Genomic DNA, 18686 nt, shown 5'->3' with positions numbered 1-18686 from the left:
CAAGGAGATCAAACCATTCAATCCGAAAGGAAATCAATCCTGAATATTCATTGGAATGACTGATGCTGAAGCTGAAGCTCGATTCCTTTGGCCACCTGATGTGAAGAACTGATTCACTGAAAAAGACCCTGATGCTGGGAAAGACTGAAGGTAGAAGGATGAGATGGTTGGATGACATCACTAACTCAATGGACACGAGTTTGAGCAAGTTCTGTGAGATGGTGATGGACAGGGAAGCCTGGCGTGCTGTAGTCCATGGGGTCGCAAACAGTCGGACACGACTGAGCAACTGAACTGAACTGAACTATAAAACTGTAACACCCTGCTGGCTGGGAGGCCAGGGAAGCAGCAGAAGTAGGAAAGCAGATCTGAAAGAAAAGTGAAAGTGAAAGTGAAGTCGTGTCTGACTCTTTGTGACCCCATGGACTGTAGCCCACCAGGCTCCTCCATCCATGGAATTTTCTAGGCAAGAGTATTAGAGTGTTTTGCCATTTCCTTCTCCATGGGATCTTCCTGACCCAGGGATCAAACCTGGGTCTCCCGCATTGCGGGCAGACGCTTTACCGTCTGAGCCACCAAGGAATCCCTCTGAAAGAGGAGGATGTCAAAAAACCAAAGACAATCTTCTTGCTTGAACTTCACAGTTCCATCTTGGACCAAATACAAAAAAAACCCCTTTGAAAACAAAAGGAAAATTAGTCCTCATACTGTATTCGACTACTCAAAGACTTAATGGCTAAGATACTGATTAATTTTTGGACAGGTTTGTGGAAATGCTAAAAGAAAACTGGCTTAAATTAAAGTGGGGTGAGTGGGGAGTGGATTAGCTATAATATTAGATAGGCATTCTTAACTCATGACCTTCAGGGTGATAAACCTATAACAGTCTCAGAGGCTGTGATAAGTTGTTCTTGATAGTTCAACAAGAGAGAGACACTATTTGTCTTCAATGGGTCCTTAGTTTGTCTGTTGAAAGGAATTCTCCCAGATGACCGGAAAAACTCCTGCCAGTTATCAAACCTTCCTTTGATACCTTCTAAATGAGAAGCTGAAAAAGGCACCAGTATCAAAGCATCTTTGATCAGATGATGAATGAGAAGACAAGATGGCTACATAGAAAACAATTAACAGAGCATAACCCCATGAGGGCCAGGACTTTATCATTACTGCCGTATCCCTTGAATCAAGTCTAAAACATAATACGGGACTTCCCTGGCAGTTCAGTGCTTAGACCAGGTTGGTTAAGATTCTTTGCTTCCACTGCCAGGGGCATGGTTCAATTCCTGGGCAGAGTTAAGATCCCACATGCCATGCTGTGTGGCCAAAAAAAAAGTCTAAAACATAACAGACTCTCATTAAATATTTGCTGAACATGTTGAATGGAGGGAAAGGATGAAGGAATATACAAACAGATAAATAAATTCTGACTTCGCAACCAACTGCCTATGCTGACATTCTGGCACAATCTCATACTAGCTCTATGTTTTAGGGCAAAGAACTGTTTTTGGACTCAGTTTCCTCACCACTCAAATGAATATAATTGAAGTATGGATCTCTGAGGAGTTTTTATGAGGATTAATGAGATGATATAAGTAATGCACATAGTAAGCTAACAAACACTGAACTAACTTTAAGAATTTCCTATCTGGATGAAACAATGAACCATGGGACATAATTTAAGGCCTGATGACAAATACTTCAAACAAATGCCTTCACATGATTTATTTGCTTTTAGGATGCACATGGAGGTAACATTTAGTCACCTAACTTGCCTGCCCAGTGCCCTTCCTCCTCCTGCAAGAATTTCAAAGATTACTCTCTAAGTGGTAAATGTGTAAAATATGGAAATCATGGCTTAACTTATTCATCAAGATGAAATCGAGAAACAGGATGTACACAGCAGTCTAGAGTTTCATGTAAAACTTCAACAGAGTGACCTGGGTATACTCTCGGATATTAAGTTGATCAGGTTACCTTGGTCTAAGACAAGCGCTAGTGAATCAGTCAGGAAAAAGGCTAGGATTTTCCAGTTTCTGTAAAGCATAGTTCTTCCAGTTAAAAAGTTATGGATAAGCTAGTCACAAAGGACTTCACAGTGATAAACCCTTTAACAGCCTCAGAGACTGTGATAAGTTGTTCTTGAGTTCAAGAAGATAAGCAGTCAAATGTAAAGAGACAGAAAGTAGAACAGGGGTTGCCTAAGGCTTGGGGTTGGGGGGATGGGCAGCAATGGGAACAAAAGGTTATTTAATGGGTACAGAATTTCAGTTTGGGATCCCAAGATGGAAAAAGCTTCAGAGATGGACGGTGGTAATGGCAGTACAATAGTATGAATGTTCTTAATGCCATGGAACTGTATACTTAAAAAAGACTGAATGGTAAAATTTGCATTATGCTTATTTTATCACAATGTTTTAAAAGTTCTGGGAAGAAAAATCTTCCTTTTTTAAAAAAGGAAAAAGAAGTCACCGGCAAACAGTAAGACCCTTGGCAACTCACTTCATGAGCCATAATGAATGGCTCACTTCATGACCCATCTATAAAACCACTTTAGACTTGGGATGTATCATCTCTAATGGGCCTTGAAGATCTTCAGTAATGGTTGTACAATTTGGGAGCATTACCTAGAGCGAACTGCATCTGTAATGGGTCAGGAGGGAACATTTTAGGCCTTGTGGGCCATGTGATTTCTGTCACAACCACATAACTCTGCCCATACAGGGCAAAGGCTGCCAAAGACAGTATGTAAACAAACAGATAAAACTTTATTTAAGAAACAGGCAGTTATCCAGATGTAGCCCTTGGGCTACAGTTTGCCAGTTCCTGACCCAAAGAATTTCTCTGTGAACATGCATTTTGCTGTTGTTGTTTAGTCACTACGTTGTGTCCAACTCTTTTGCAACGCTATGGGCTGTAGTCCGCAAGGCTCCACACATAGATAACAGTAATTAAAAAGTTCTCTATATCCCAAGGTTGAAAACTTCTACAGTTTCAATAAGCTTTTGATGACAGTCTCAAACCAAAATGGTTTTAGTGCAACATCTTAAATCAAACTTTCAGCTTTCTGTTTTCCAGGAATGAGTAGGACACAGTGGCTAAACTACCAGAAGCGAGTCATCCTTATCACTGTTATCATCATCAAACAGCCAGGAGAGTTAGAAACAATCTTTTATTCTTCTTTGTAAAGATTTGCATAATCTGCTGTTTCTCCTTAGTCATGATGGAGAAAGTTTACCAACAAAGAGAAGAAGAATGTTAAACAAAAACATTCTCTCCTGTTTGCCAAAGAGCAGGGCTTAATCCCTCACCTCTGGCTTCAAAGCACCAAACAGTCATGGTGGCATTTAAAGAGAAAGGATTTCCCCATTCTACCTGGGAGTCTAGGGTGCTGACCTAAGAGAGAACACAGGGCTTCGAGGGGTAAGCTTCCTGCTTGTATACTGATGGCCAGTGCTCCGAGCTGGCCTGACCTGGGGAAGCCAAGCTGGAGTGTGCGTACATGTCATCTCCAGCCTCAGTAGCCTGGACCCTGGGCTCAGAAGAAGCCCTGAATGACAGGATGGTGGGTATTCACCTTCCCATCTCCATAGACCTTTGAAGGACAACAAGTGGGACGAAGGACAACTGCAACGAGAGAGAGCACATTTGAAATCAGGATACTGTGTCTATGGGAACTAGATCTGGCCTCACAGCCTAAGGAGAGGAGAGATGCTTCCATTTCTACAGATGCTAAACAGAGAAATTTACACAGCCTGAGTACTGATGATACTCACCCCCCTGCAGCTTTTTGGACGAGTGTTGCACGTAAATCAAGAAGGATCTGTGAATGGGGGAAAGAGTTGCAAAGTACTTTTCACATAAGTCATCATGACTGAGCGCCATTCACTACCTACAAGGTAGAATTACAAAAGGGGAGGTTTTGACATTAGAGCGTGTGAATGCTGGCATTTTAATTTACCAAATTAAGAACACTGCAAAAAGTCCAAAGAAGAGACATAATTACATGTATTTGCTTACGCTTTTAAAAGCTAAATTTTGTCAAGAATTGTTCTTGATTTGAACAACTTACAATGGTGTTTCACTTCTTAAAATTTCAGAGGATAGTACTCACCAAAAATACTGACAAGGAAGTTAATTGGAACGTGATGATTATAAATTAGTAGATCACCATTTCCTTTACAGTGGAGTTCCTGAACAATTTGCTCTTGAACCCTCTTTACCAGTGAAGTCTGAAGTTTTAAGTGAAGTACTCACTTCTACCGGCAAAAGAGAGAATTTCTGTAATTAGAAACTGAATTTATTAGCACAGGCATGAATACTTGTATGAAGTCTTTATATAAGTTAGGTCACTTCAGAAGTATCCAACAATAAACACTAATCATTAACAAAACTGGATAAATAAAATTTAATTTTTAAAAGTTGATATTTATAATATCCATACTCAACAACAATGTGAATATTTCTCACTTTTATACTGTACTCATTTACCTCATTATTTAAATATTTCACATTAAGGGTTAAATATTACATGTTATATATCTGCACAGATTTCTTCCAAATGCCTGCTAAGGGTTGAATTGTATGCCCCCAAAAGATACACATAAAAAATAAAAATATAAAACTCTCAACTTTTATATTTTTCTGTGAATGTGACTTATTTGGAGAAAAGGTCTTTGAAGGTATCACCAAGTACAATGAGGTCATACTAGAGTAGCGGGCCTCTTAATTTAAAACGACTCAGTTCAGTTCAATTACTCAGTCATATCCAACTCTTTGTGACCCCATGGACAGCAGCATACCAGGCTTCCATGTTCATCACCGACTCCTGGAGCTTACTCAAACTCATGTCCATCAAGTTGGTGATGCCATCCAACCATCTCATCCTCCGTCGTCCCCTTCTCCTCCTGCCTTTAATCTTTCCCAGCATCAGGGTCTCTTCAAGTGAGTCAGTTCTTCCCATCAGGTGGCCAAAGTACTGGAGTCTCAGCTTCAGCATCAGTTCTTCCAATGAATATTCAGGACTGATTTCCTTTAGGATGGACTGGCTGCATCTCCTTGCATTCCAAAGGACTCTCAAGAGTCTCCTCCAACACCACAGTTCAAAAGCATCAATTCTTCAGTGCTCAGCTTTCTTTATAGTTCAACTCTCACATCCATACATGACTACTGGAAAAACCATAGCTTTGACTAGAGGAAACTGTCAGCAAAGTAATGTCTCTGCTTTTTAATATGTTTTCTAGGTTTGTCATAACTTTTCGTCCAAGGAGCAAGTGTCTTTTAATTTCAAGGCTGCAGTCACCATATGCAGTGATTGTGGAGCCTAAGAAAATAAAGTCTGTCACTGTTTTCCGTTGTTACCCCATCAATTTGCCATGAAGTGATGGGACCGTATGCTATGGTCTTAGTCTTCTGTATGTTGAGTTTTAAGCCAATGTTTTCATTCTCCTCATTCATTTTCATCAAGAGGCTCTTTAGTCCTTTGCTTTCTGCCACAAGGGCGGCATTATCTGCGTATGTAAGGTTGTTGATATTTCTCCCAGGAATCTTGATTCCAGCTTGTGCTTCATCCAACCTGGCATTTTGCATGATGCATTCTGAAAATGTTAAATTAGCAGATTGACAATATACAACCTTGACATACTCCTTTCCCAGTTTGGAACCAGTCTGTTGCTCCATGTCCAGTTCTAACTGTTGCTTCTTGACCTGTGTACAGATTTCTCAGGAGGCAGGTCAGGTGGTCTGGTATTCCCATCTCTTTAAGAATTTTCCACAGTTTGTTGTGATCCACACAGTCAAAGGCTCTGCCATAGTCAATAAAGCAGAAGTAGATGTTTTTCTGGAACTCTCTTGCTTTTTCTATGATCCAACAGATGTTGGCAACATGATCTCTGGTTCCACTGCCTTTTCTAATCCAGCTTGAGCATCTGGAAGTTCACGGTTCATGTACTATTGAAGCCTCGCTTGGAGAAATTTGAGCATTACTTTGCTAGTGTGTGAGATGAGTGCAATTGTGTGGTAGTCTGAACATTCTTTGGCATTGCCTTTCTTTGGGATTGGAATGAAAACTGACATTTTCCAGTCAGAAAAGGTCTTTGAAGGTATCACCAAGTACAATGAGGTCATACTAGAATAGTGGGGCTCTTAATTTAATAGGACTTGTGTGTCCTTATAAGAAAAGGAGACAGACAGACAGGGAGAACATCATGTGAAGACACAGATGCACAGAGAGAAGATAGTCATGTGACGACAGATGCAGAGACTGGAGCAGTGGCACCTAAATGGCATGTTTCAGGGGAGGGGAAATTCTCTCCAGGGATATTTCCACCACAGGGGACTACAACTCAGCTACCACTGGGTTAAAGAAGTTAAGGACACTGATCACATTTAAGATGATGGCTACAGGAAATGAGAGAGAATTTGTTCAGGCACAGACACAAGGATTTTTAAAACAAAGAACCCAGCACTGAGAATCCAGTTGAACTGGATACTGTATTTCTAGTAGTACTGATTTGCAGACAGCCATGATAGACAAGCAGATGAGTGGACTCACCAAAAGGCTAACACGTGTGGAGAAACATGTGGTATATGAATGGAGCTGAGAGAAAGCTAAAGGAAGGGTAGTGAATCCCCATTCATATTATTATTAATGTAATTTCCCAAGTGTATAAGCCAAAGTGTATAAGCCAGTTATTTTAAAACTGAGTTATATTGTACTTGTTAACTCGAGATATTCTTTTCAGTTCAAAGGAATCTGACATAGATTAATACTTACAATATCTGGCATAGAACTAATCTGTACTAGATATAACCACACAGTTACAGGGGTTACTTGATACATATATACATTAACATACATGTATACATACATGCGGACTCCCCTGGTGGCTCAGACAGTAAAGAATTCTCCTGCAATGTGGGAGACCTGGGTTGGATCCCTGGGTTGGGAAGATCCCTTGGAGGAGGGCATGGCAACCCACTCCAGTATTCCTGCCTGGATAATCCCATGGACAGAGGAGCCTGGCGGGCTATAGTCCATAGGGTTGCAAAGAGTTGGACATGACTGAGCGACTAAGCACAAATCACATAGATATATGCACTCACGCATATGCATGGTATATTTTAAGGACTGCATGGGCTAAGAACTAAGGAGATGTATTTCTTCAAACATTAGAGTCATGCTCACTTTTAACTGATTATCTCATGCTTTATCACACACAAATATCATCAAGACTGATTTGCAACTGTTGGTGTCAGTTAATGTCTGGCATTATATTTGGAGCACTATACCACAACTACTGCATTTGTAAACCCTTTGAATTGCACATGAGAACACTCTCTACCACATATGCTAATATCTATAATAATTAGAATCAAAAAACAGACAAGCAACACTTAGGAGGTAAAATATTGTGCTAAACAAGAATGTGAGTGTTTTGTAGTGTTTTACTCTGAAGATGCTGTTTCTTCATGAAGTGTAATGTTCATGCTGTAGGTTTTTTCATACAGTTTCTACCACGAAGACAGGACTGAAGTGCAACTTTTTTTTTTTTCATATTTTTACAAAGACAAACCACATCAAGCTTAGTAAAAAAAAAAAAGCAAACTTCCTACCATATCAATGAATTCAGCTTACTTTCAGCTAAAATTTTTAGTTAAAAGAAAATCTTCAAGAAAAGGTATGAAACAGAATTGTTGACATTATATAGGGAGCTGCCTTCCATGATCTCACCCACCCAAAGCATAAAAACAAACAGAAGTAGCATGCATGAGTTGCTGCAGTTAAACACTACAATTCTTGTAGGGATATTCATAGTTACTTTCCATTTTGATTATTCAGTTCTCTATCTCATCCCTGTCAGTACAGCAGCCTCTGGGTACACAGGATAAAATATTAACCAAGAAGGGGTGGGGGGAGTAAACTTCCAGTTACTTCTGGTCCAATAATTCATTTCCTCTGACTAGCATAAGAGTGTTCTGTGCTGTTATGGGACACTGCCACTTACTCTGACCCAGTCATTCCTGACTGACTGCCAAGCATGATCTTTCTTAAAAATCTGTGGAATGGAGATGGGGGTGAAAACAGAATGGCCTCACTTAACACGTCATCCTCCATACATTCACATGCCTTCTTGTACGCAAAGGCTAGAATTCGGGTAACACCTTTGAAATCCCATCTCAGACTCCATCTAGGCAAAAGGCAACTCCATGAACCCTCCTCAAGTGTCACTCAACCCGAGTCAGCTTTCTGAAGCCACTACTTATCTCCTTGCTCAACAATGAATGATGTAATGAGTGCTGCCAAGTACTCAGCACGATGCTAAGTGCTTTATGAGTCTCTTCTTTCTTAACAGCAACCCTGTGAGATAAATAAACTCCTGGTCCTCATTAACAGGTGAAGCCATGGCACACACAGCTTGCATGACCATCAGGACCACACAGCACACGATGGATAGAAGCAGGTGTGGAACCCACAGGGCAGTTCTAGGACAGCCCCTGTGCTACGGGGCAACCTTCCAGACCACTCGGCTCTGTATAATAAGCACAGTGCATCTGGGGCCCAGAACCAGACAAGCTTCATCACCCTAGCTCCACTCTCCAACACAGCGCCTCTCCTCCACAGCTGGAGTGGACTTCTCACCATCCCGCAAACACAATGTGAAAACCAGCCCCTAACCCTGGCTTATTTATAGCACTGCCCACCACATGGAATGCTCTATTTCCTCCTTCTCCCCCTCCAGGAAGGCCAACTGCAATTCTACATCTTCTCAAACAATTCCTTTTTCCAGTCTTTCCACCTCTTTTGAGTGTCTCTGTTCTGAGAACTGCTGGAGGTCTGTGTACCTGAATACATAGGAGTTCAGGGTGAGTGCTGCTGTTTGGGATTCATCCGGTCTACCAGGTCAGGCAACAAGCACCCTGGAGGCAGGGACACACAGGACCCAGCGCATGTCTGTGAGCTGAGCAGATGCTCAATACCTGCTGGCGGAATGTATGACAATCTCACAGAATACAGTAGGTAAAATGAATGCAGCACACCGACCGTCATGAACACTGGGAACATCATCTCAAGACTTCTGGGGTAAAAGTAAAGGCGCACATAACATCCAGAGTATTCCTCAACTGGACAACCTATTTCCCCAGCTGATCACACCAACTAAGCAGGCATGTCTGTGTTTGGATATCACCAGTCTATGCATATGTGAGTGTAAAGAGCCAGGGACTGACACTTGAGCAGTGTTCAAACACAGCACTGGCATCCCAATTTGTTGGAATCAAAATGATGTTCTGAAAAGGCTGATAAGATGGCAAATGAAAATAAAATGCACTCAGCTGCCATTCTTTTCGGCTCTGGTTCATTTACGTAACAAACACTTCCTAGGACCTGCTCTTTATTTTATTTTTTCCATTTATTTTTATTAGTTGGAGGCTAATTACTTTACAATATTGTAGTGGTTTTTGTCATACATTGACATGAATCAGCCATGGATTTACAAGTGGACCTGCTCTTTAAACACTCTTTGTAGGCACTCTGAAGGATGCTGCCATGGTCCGGCAGAGGTTTGTGTGAAGTACCTCGTCTGTCTGAGAATTTTTCAATGTCAGGATGAGCTATTTATTCTTTTACATTTGAATGAGGTAAAACCTGCTCTCTGACTACCATTGGAATTCAAATACAGTTTTGAGAAGTCAAAAAGATACACAGAGATCTGGGTCAGAATCTGAAGTATTTCTGACTTTCAGTGATTTTTTTTTCTTTTTTTTCTTTTTTTTTTAACAAGAGCAACTCACAGGAGAGAGAAAGGGAGGGACCAGATGCAGAGAGCAGGTGTGGCCTCATCAGTACCAGGGGTCTAGCACGAGGCAGCGCGGCAGCCTTTCTGCTTTCCCCAGCCACAGCCACGGCCCTGAGCTCACTCACTGAGGCCCGCACAGACCGCACGCTCCGCTGGCCCTGTGCTTCTACGGCAACGAGGCACCTTTGTGGGACAATCATCTCTTACTGGGCTAAGCCAATTACACAGCTTGATAGCAGAAATCTTCAGGTGGCATCCTCTAAAAAAGAACCCTCTTTGAAGGGTACCTACTTGTTGATGTGGCTCAGCAGTGAAGAACCTGCCTGCCAATTCAGGAGACGCAGGCTCGATCCCTCGATCAGGAAGATCCCCCTGGAGAAGGTAATGGCAACCCACTCCAGTATTCTTGCCTGGAAAATTCTATGGACAGAGGAGCCTGGTGGGCTACAGTCTACCGGGCAGCAAAAGAGTCAGACACGACTTGGTGACTAAACAACAACAACTTGCTGATGTATCTTGCTAGGAGACTGCCAGATTAGCTTTTAGATATAGTGTAGCTATATTAAACACCCTTCTGTAATACATACATTACTCAGAGGGGGAGAACGAAATCCCTATGAACTTCATGCAGTTCAAGGAGTACATGAGCAAGTGCTGTGGCCACGGGATGAATCGTAAGAAAAAGGGCACTTTCTGGCACTTACCTGCTGGAGCAGCAGGTAGATACTCTACAATAAGGGGAAGAGGACCAAGCACCTCTCCGCAGGGAGGTAAGGGCCAGCCTTCTGGGATAAGGAAGGAAGCTAAGGGAAAGCCCTGGGACACAGGGAGTCTTAAATCATTCATAGGTCAGAAAGTGCCCAAGCTTTTCTGAAGTCTACTACTATCATCATCTGTCTCCCTACTTGTGAGAAACAGCAAAAGGTACAAAAGGTAGAGATTCAACAAACAAAAACAAACACTCATTTTGGAGATCTTCTGAACTCCCTTAAATGAACTGGCATGTGCACACTGATTCCACGCTCACTCACTCCCCCAAGGCTGACTGGGACCTGACTAAACTAAGATGAGTATAACTTGACATCAGCAGGCATCTTAGTTCAGGCTGCTAGAACAAACGAGTATAAAGTGGATCGCTTATAAACGACAGAAACTTATTTCTCACAGCTGTGGAGGTTGGAAGTCCAAGGTCAGGGTGGCACCATGCCTGGGTGCTGGTGAGAACACAGCCATCTCTAGTTGGTGGGTGGCCCAGCACCACTGTAATCTCACTTATGCCAAGAGCCGGACGAGGCAGCAAGTTCACATGATTCTTATAAAGGCATAATCATGAGGGATCCAGGCTTCCCTGGTGGCTCAGATGGTAAGTCTGCCTGCAACATGGGAGACCCAGGTTTGATCCCTGGGCTAGGAAGATCCCCTGGAGAAGGAAATGGCAACCCACTCCAGTACTCTTGCCTGGAAAATCCCATGGACGGAGGAACCTGGCAGGCTATAGTCCATGGGGTTGCAAAGAGATGGACACGACTGAGAGACTTCATTTTCACTTTCATAAGGGATCCACCAAGGTTAGCACTTTGTCTAACCTTGCGTGTGTGTGCGTTAGTCACTCAGTCATGTTTGACTCTATGTGACCCCATGGACTGTAGCCCGCCAGGCTCCTCTGTTCATGGAATTCTCCAGGCAAGAATACTGGAGTGGGTAGCCATTCCCTTCTCCAGGGATCAAACCCAGGTCTCCGACATTACAGGCAGATTCTTTAGTGTAGGAGCCACCGGGAAGCCCCAAAGGGCCACCTTTTAACACCATCACATTGGTGAGTGGAGATATAACTTCACCACAAGAATGCTGGAAGACACACGCGTTCAGTGGGTAAGACTACATGTCCTCTGACGTGTTACGTTCCTCTAAGACCACCACACAGGGATTCCCATGCTTGTAACGCTCACTTCTTCCATAGGGAAGATTCCATCAATTCTTTTTTTTTTTTTTGCAACTCCCCCCCCCCCCCCCAAAACAGTTCTTAATAGGATGAAGAAGGGGAAATATAAAAGTCAGTGGACAGATGGGTAAATGAAATGACATCAGGAAAAAAACTTGCTGATAAAAATGTAAATAGAGTAAACAGGATGATTAAACAGTACAAAGCACCACAAACATTTGGAATTTTTATGAATGTAGTGGTCACAAACTGCAGATGGCCAAGGTGCCGACAACCATCTGTCAAGAAATAGCTTTTAATGGGAAAAGGAAATTATTTGACTTAGAGCCACTAAAATCTACCCATGACAAGAAGCTCATAACTCCAACAGAGGGAAAAAGAAAAGAAAAGAAGAAGAAAAAAAAGAACATTTACTTTTGGACGAGGACAGTTTAAACTACCTATCTAAGTTCCATCTGTTCCATACAGAACACCAGCAGGGACACCCTCCACTAAGGCTGTCACTACTGCCATGGTCCCAAGAATCAGCTGAAGCCAGCACCCTAAAGTGGCAGGATTTCTAGGGAAATGCACAAATAAGATGAGTGGGTGGAACGGCACTTTCCTTATCATCCTGACTTCTGGGAATCAAGTAACAGGGGTTACTCTCCTCTCCTCTCCTTTCCCCCTGCCTCGCAGACCTCATGTACTCTTCAGAAGATCAGTCTCTTTCATGTTAATAAGGGGAATTTTTCATGGAAATACAGGAAGAGCAAGACAGTTTTAAGTCTTCCAGATCTGCCTACAGATTCCTATGCTTTTGCTCCTTCAGCTTACAGTCCCAGAAGCCGTCAGCATCAGTGCCATGAGGGAGCTTGTGAGGAATGCAGAGTCTGGGGCCTCAGGTGATTGGGACACAATTAAAATTTCAGAAGCACTGTGACTGGATGAAAAATACTTCTTACTCCTGGATTAGGCATTTCTCCCCACATGCCAGGGATCAGCATAGTTAGGCCAAAGTCTAAGACGAGCTGAGCATCAGAATGAATGATAGTGGGGATTACAACACACTGAATTTTAAGAAAAGAAGCCATGAGTCTAAATTTATAACAAACAGATGAATGGGTAAGAGGAAGTTCTTCTTTAAAAAGAAGGCCATTTTACTCTTTTTTATTTTTTAATATGATTTTCTGTATTTTTTTGGCTGTGCTGGGCCTTTGCTGCATGGGCTTTTCTTTGGCTGCAGAGAGCAGGGATCCACCTTTGCAATGTGTGGGCTTCCCACTGCGGTGGCTTCTCTGGGTGCAGAGCACCGGCTCTAGGGCTCCTGGGCTCTAGGGCACAGGCTCAACAGTGAGGCTCACAGGCTTCGTTACTCTGCGGCACATGGAATCTTCCTGGGGATCGAACCTTTGTCTCCTGCATTGGCAGGCAGGGTTTTTTTTTTTTTTTTTACTATTGAGCCAGCAGGAAAGCCCAAAAGAAGGCCATTTTACTATCTCAAGAATGAAAGAGTTAGAGAATTACCATTTTGCAACCACCAAAATTATAGTGGATTCAGGCAAGAATCTCCAGGAATCCTAAAGCCATGAAGTAAACGTTTGTTGGGGCGCTAAGATATTTACACACTGATGCAGTATCCTTCCACATATTACTTACGAATTACAAGATGAAAAAGGCACCTTTACAGAGGAGAACTCTATTGGACACTACATTAATCAAGTGACCAAATTTAACATCAACAGGAACAGGAACACCTGACATATGTATCTGCTGAGGTGGTGCACACAGAAGGACATACTAGCACTTACGTGATATTCCGGCCCCCTAAATGTATAACCTGACCCTAATTTATATAAAGAAATAAAAATAAGCCCACATTGAGGGACATTTTACGAATCAAATGGCCTGTACTTTTCAAAAATGTTAGTGTTATGAAAGACAAAGAAGAACTGAGAAAGATGAAAGGGGCTTGATAACTAAATGGAATGTGTGATCCCAGACTTTTTCCTGGATTGAGACTTCCTTTTTGCTCTTTTATGGATATTACTGTTGAAAAGGGCATTACTGAGACAGGTATGCATATTAGCTAATGATACTGTATCAATGTTACTTTTCCTGAATATGGTAACTGTATCTCCTTTTTAGGGAATACAAACTGAAGTATTGAGCGGTGATGGGTCATATCTGCAACTTATTCTTAAATAGTTCTTTAGTCCTATTTAAAAGAGGTCTCCAGTACAGACCTCTTAAACAGTGAGGTCTGCAATAGTGTGTGTGTGTGTGTGTGTGTGTGTGTGTGTGTGTGTGTATAAAACAAACAAACAAAAAAGATGTCCTTTTCTTCATAGGGGACTGGAATGCAAAAGTAGGAAGTCAAGAGATAACTGGAGTAAAAGGGAAGTTTGGCCTTGGAGTACAAAATGAAGCAGGGCAAAGGCTAACAGACTTTTGCCAAGAGAATGTGCTGGTCATAGCAAACATTCTCTTCCAATAACACTCTACACATGGACATCACCAGATGGCCAATACTGAAATCAGATTGATTATATTCTTTGCAGCCAAAGATGGAGAAGCTCTATACAGTCAGCAAAAACAATACCAGGAGCTGACTGTGGCTCAGATAATGAACTACTTATTACAAAATTCAGACTTAAACTGAAGAAAGTAGGGGAAATCACTAGACCACTCAGGTATGACCTAAATCAAATCCCTTATGATTATACAGTGGAAGTGACAAGTAGATTCAAAGGATTAGATCTGACAGAGTGCCTGAAGAACTATGGACAGAGGTTCGTAACACTGTACAGGAGGCAGTGATCAAAACCACCCCCAAGAGAAAGAAATGCAAAAAGGCAAAATGGGTGTTTGAGGAGGCCTTACAAATAGAAGAGAAAAGAAGAGAAGCTAAAGGCAAAGGAGAAAAGGAAAGATATACCCATTTGAATGCAGAGTTCCAAACAACAGCAAAGAGACATAAGAAAGCCTTCCTAAGTGATCAATGCAAAGAGATAGAGAAAAACAAGAATGGGAAAGACTAGAGATCTCTTCAAGAAAATCAGAGATACTGAGGGAATATTTCATGCAAAGATGGGTTCAATAAAGGAAAGGTATGGACCTAAGAAAAGCAGAAGATATTAAGAAGAGGTGGCAAGAATATACAGAAGAACTATACAAAAAGATCTTAATGACCCAGATAATCACAATGGTGTGATCACTCACCTAAAGCCAGACATCCTGGAGTGTGAAGTCAAGTGGGCCTTAGGAAACATCACTACAAACAAAGCTAGTGGAGGTGATGGAATTCCAGTTGAGCTATTTCAAATCCTGAAAGATGATGCTGTGAAAGTGCTGCACTCAATATGCCAGCACATTTGGAAAACTCAGCAGTGGCCACAGGACTGGAAAAGGTCAATTACCATTCCATCCCAAAGAAAGGCAATGCCAAAGAATGCGCAAACTACGGTACAATTGCACTCATCTCACACGCCAGCAGGTACTTTCCTGGTGGCTCAGATGGTAAAGCGTCTGTCTGCGATGCAGGAGATCTGGGTTCAATACCTGGGTTGAGAAGATCCCCTGGAGAAGGAAATGGCAACCCACTCCAGTACTTTTACCTGGAAAATCCCATGGATGGAGGAGCCTGGTAGGCTACAGTCCATGGGGTTGCAAAGAGTCGGATACGAATAAGCAACTTCACTTTCACTTTTTCACATGCTAGCAAAGTAATGCTCAAAATTCTCCAAGCTAGGCAAAAGCAAGAGAATTCCAGAAAAACATCTACTTCCACTTCACTGATTATGCTAAAGCCTTTGACTGTGTGGATCACAATAAACTGTGAAAAATTTTTAGAGATGGGAATACCAGATCACCTTACCTGCCTCCTGAGAAATTTGTATGCAGGTCAAGAAGCAACAGTTAAAATCAGACATGGAAGAATGGACTGGTTCAAAATTGAGAAAGGAGTATGTCAAGGCTGTATATTGTCGCCCTGCTTATTTAAATTATATGCAGAGTACATCATGTGAAATGCCTGGCTGGATAAATCACAAGTTGGAATCAAGACTGCCAGAAGTACCAATAACCTCAGATATGCAGATGACACCACCCTTATGGCAGAAAGTGAAGAGGAACTAAAGAGCCTCTTGATGAAAGTGAAAGAGTGAAAAAGCTTAAAATTCAAAAAATGAAGACCATGGCATCCGGTCCATAACTTTATGGCAAACAGATGGGGAAACAGTGGAAACAGTGACAGACGACTTTCTTGGGCTCCAAAATCACTGCAGACGATGACTGCAGCCATGAAATTAAAAGACGCTTGCTCCTTGAAAGAAAAGTTATGACAAACCTAAACAGCATATTAAAAAGCAGAGACATTACTTAATTTTTTTTTCATTTATTTTTATTAGTTGGAGGCTAATTACTTTAAGAGACATTACTTTAACTTCAAAGGTCCGTATAATCAAAAGTAAGGTCTTTCCAGTAGTCATGTATGGATGTGAGAGTTGGACCATTAAAAAAAAGCTGAGTGCTGAAGAATTGATGCTTTTGAACTGTGGTGTTGGAGGAGACTTGAGAGTCCCTTGGACAGCAAGGTGATCAAACCAGTTAATCCTAAAGGAAATCAGTCCTGAATGTTTGTTGGAAGGACTGATGCTGAAACTGAAGCTCCAATACTTTGGCCACCTGATGCAAAGAACTGACTCATTAGCAAAGATCCTGATACTGGGGAAGATTGAAGGCAGGAGAAGGGGACAACAGAGGATGAAATGGTTGGATGGCATCACCAACTCAATGGACAGGAGTTTGAGCAAGCTTCGGGAGTTGGTGATGGACAGGGAGGCCTGGTGTGCTGCAGTCCACGGGGTGGCAAAGAGTTGGACACAACTGAGTGACTGAATTGACTGAGGCAGTGAACTGAAAACTTCACGTGTTCAAGCTGGATTTAGAAAAGGCAGAGGAACCAGAGATCAAATTGCCAACATCCATCAGATCATAGAAAAAGCAAGAGAATTCCAGAAAAACATCTACTTCTGCTTTATTGACTATGCTAAGGAGAAGTAAATGGCAAACCACTCCAGTATTCTTGTCTGGAGAATCCCAGGGACAGGGGAGCCTGGTGGGCTGCCATCTATGGGGTCGCACAGAGTCGGACACAACTGAAGTGACTTAGCAGCAGCAGCAGCAAAGCCTTTGTACTGATGACAACAAACTTTGGAAAATTCTTTAAGAGATGGGAATACCAGACCACCTGGCCTGCCTCCTGAGAAATCTGTATCGGGTCAGGAAGCAACAGTTAGAACTGGTCATGGAGCAACAGACTGGTTCCAAACTGGGAAAGGAGTACGTCAAGACTGTATATTGTCACCATGCTTATTTAACTTCTATGCAGAGTACATCATGAGAAACGCTGGGCTGGATGAAGCACAAGCTGGAATCAAGATTGCCGGGAGAAATATCAATAACCTCAGATAGGCAGATGACACCACCCTTTTGGCAGAAAGAGAAGAAGAACTAAAGAGCCTCTTGATGAAAGTGAAAGAGGAAAGCTAAAAGCTGGCTTAAAACTCAAGATTCAAAAAACTAAGACCATGGCATCTGGTCCCATCACTTCACGGCAAATAGATGGGGAAACAGTGGAAAGTAACAGACTATTTTCTTGGACTCCAAAATCATGGCAGATGGTGACTGCAACCATGAAATTAAAAGATGCTTGTTCCTTTGAAGGAAGGCTATGACCAACCTAGACAGCATATGAAAAAGCAGAGACATTACTTTGCCAACAAAGGTCCATATAGTCAAAGCTACACTGTACTGACTGATATATATATATATATATACAGAGAGAGATAGAGCAAGTGTGGCCCAATGGTAGCAAGTGGCACATCTAAGTGAAAGTTATATGGGTGTTCACTGAACTATTCTGGAAACTTTTCTGCAGATTTTGAATTTGTAAAAATAAAAAGTTGGAAATAGAAAAAGAGAGCAAATGATCTGAAAGTAATGCAATTAAAAATGACCCCCAGAACTGCCATATGACCCAGCAATCCCACTCCTGGGCATACACACTGAGGAAACCAGATCTGAAAGAGACACGTGCACCCCAATGTTCATCACAGCACTGTTTATAATAGCAAGGACATGGAAGCAACCTAGATGCCCATCAGCAGACGAATGGATAAGAAAGTTATGGTACATATACTCAATGGAATATTACTCAGCCATTAAAAAGAATTCATTTGAATCAGTTCTAATGAGATGGATAAAACTGGAGCCCATTATACAGAGTGAAGTAAGCCAGAAAGATAAACACCAATACAGTATACTAACGCATATATATGGAATTCAGAAAGATGGTAACGATAACCCTATATGCAAGACAGAAAAAGAGACACAGATGTATAGAACAGACTTCTGGACTCTATGAGAGAAGGTGAGGGTGGGATGATTTGAGAGAACAGCATCGAAACATGTATATTATCAAGTGTGAAACAGATGGCCAGTCCAGGTTGGATGTATGAGACAAGTGCTCAGGGCTGGTGAACTGGGATGACCCAGAGGGATGGGATGGGGAGGGAGGTGGGAGGGGGATCAGGATGGGGAACACATGTAAATCCATGGCTGATTCATGTCAGTGTATGGCAAAAACCACTACAATAGTGTAAAGTAATTAGCCTCCAACTAATAAAAATAAATGAAAATAAAATTCAATCTTAAAAATAAATAAATAAAAATGACCCCCAACTCACAACTTTCTAGAAAAATTAGAACACCACTACCAACTGTGCCCTCTCCCACCTAGAGTAGTCTTGAAAGTGAATACAAGCACATGACGGGCTGAAAATACTCCTCCTTAAGAGAGTTCTAGGAAAAAGTCTTTTCTAGGCTCAAAGCCTGTTCTTTGGAAGTGAACCTCCTAATTCCTTCTACTATGTGCAGGGGGTGTTCTGGACACAGGAAGTAGGGGCTGT

General features: G+C 42.0%; 1 protein-coding gene across 5 annotated transcripts in view; it reads right to left on the bottom strand.

The window, feature by feature from the left end:
• The window catches only part of PCGF5 (polycomb group ring finger 5), a 118735-nt gene that overhangs the window by 64674 nt on the left and 35375 nt on the right, over window positions 1-18686 (bottom strand). The window contains exons 1-2 of one of the 5 annotated variants that reach the window (XM_043925251.1): window positions 4112-4256; window positions 3774-3889 (exon numbers count right to left, since the gene is read on the bottom strand). The exons of 3 other annotated variants lie outside the window; for them this stretch is intronic. The gene's annotated coding sequence lies outside the window, so the exon portion shown is untranslated. Of the gene's footprint in view, window positions 1-3773; window positions 4047-4111; window positions 4257-18686 lie in introns of those variants that run through there. One more of the 5 variants, XM_043925252.1, reaches the window with a different exon arrangement.

The sequence above is a fragment of the Cervus elaphus genome, chromosome 15 (genome assembly GCF_910594005.1).
Source record: "Cervus elaphus chromosome 15, mCerEla1.1, whole genome shotgun sequence".
Classification (NCBI taxonomy): domain Eukaryota; kingdom Metazoa; phylum Chordata; class Mammalia; order Artiodactyla; family Cervidae; genus Cervus; species Cervus elaphus.
Note: the sequence above shows the minus strand (reverse complement) of the source record. Positions and strands in the feature narration are given on the sequence as shown.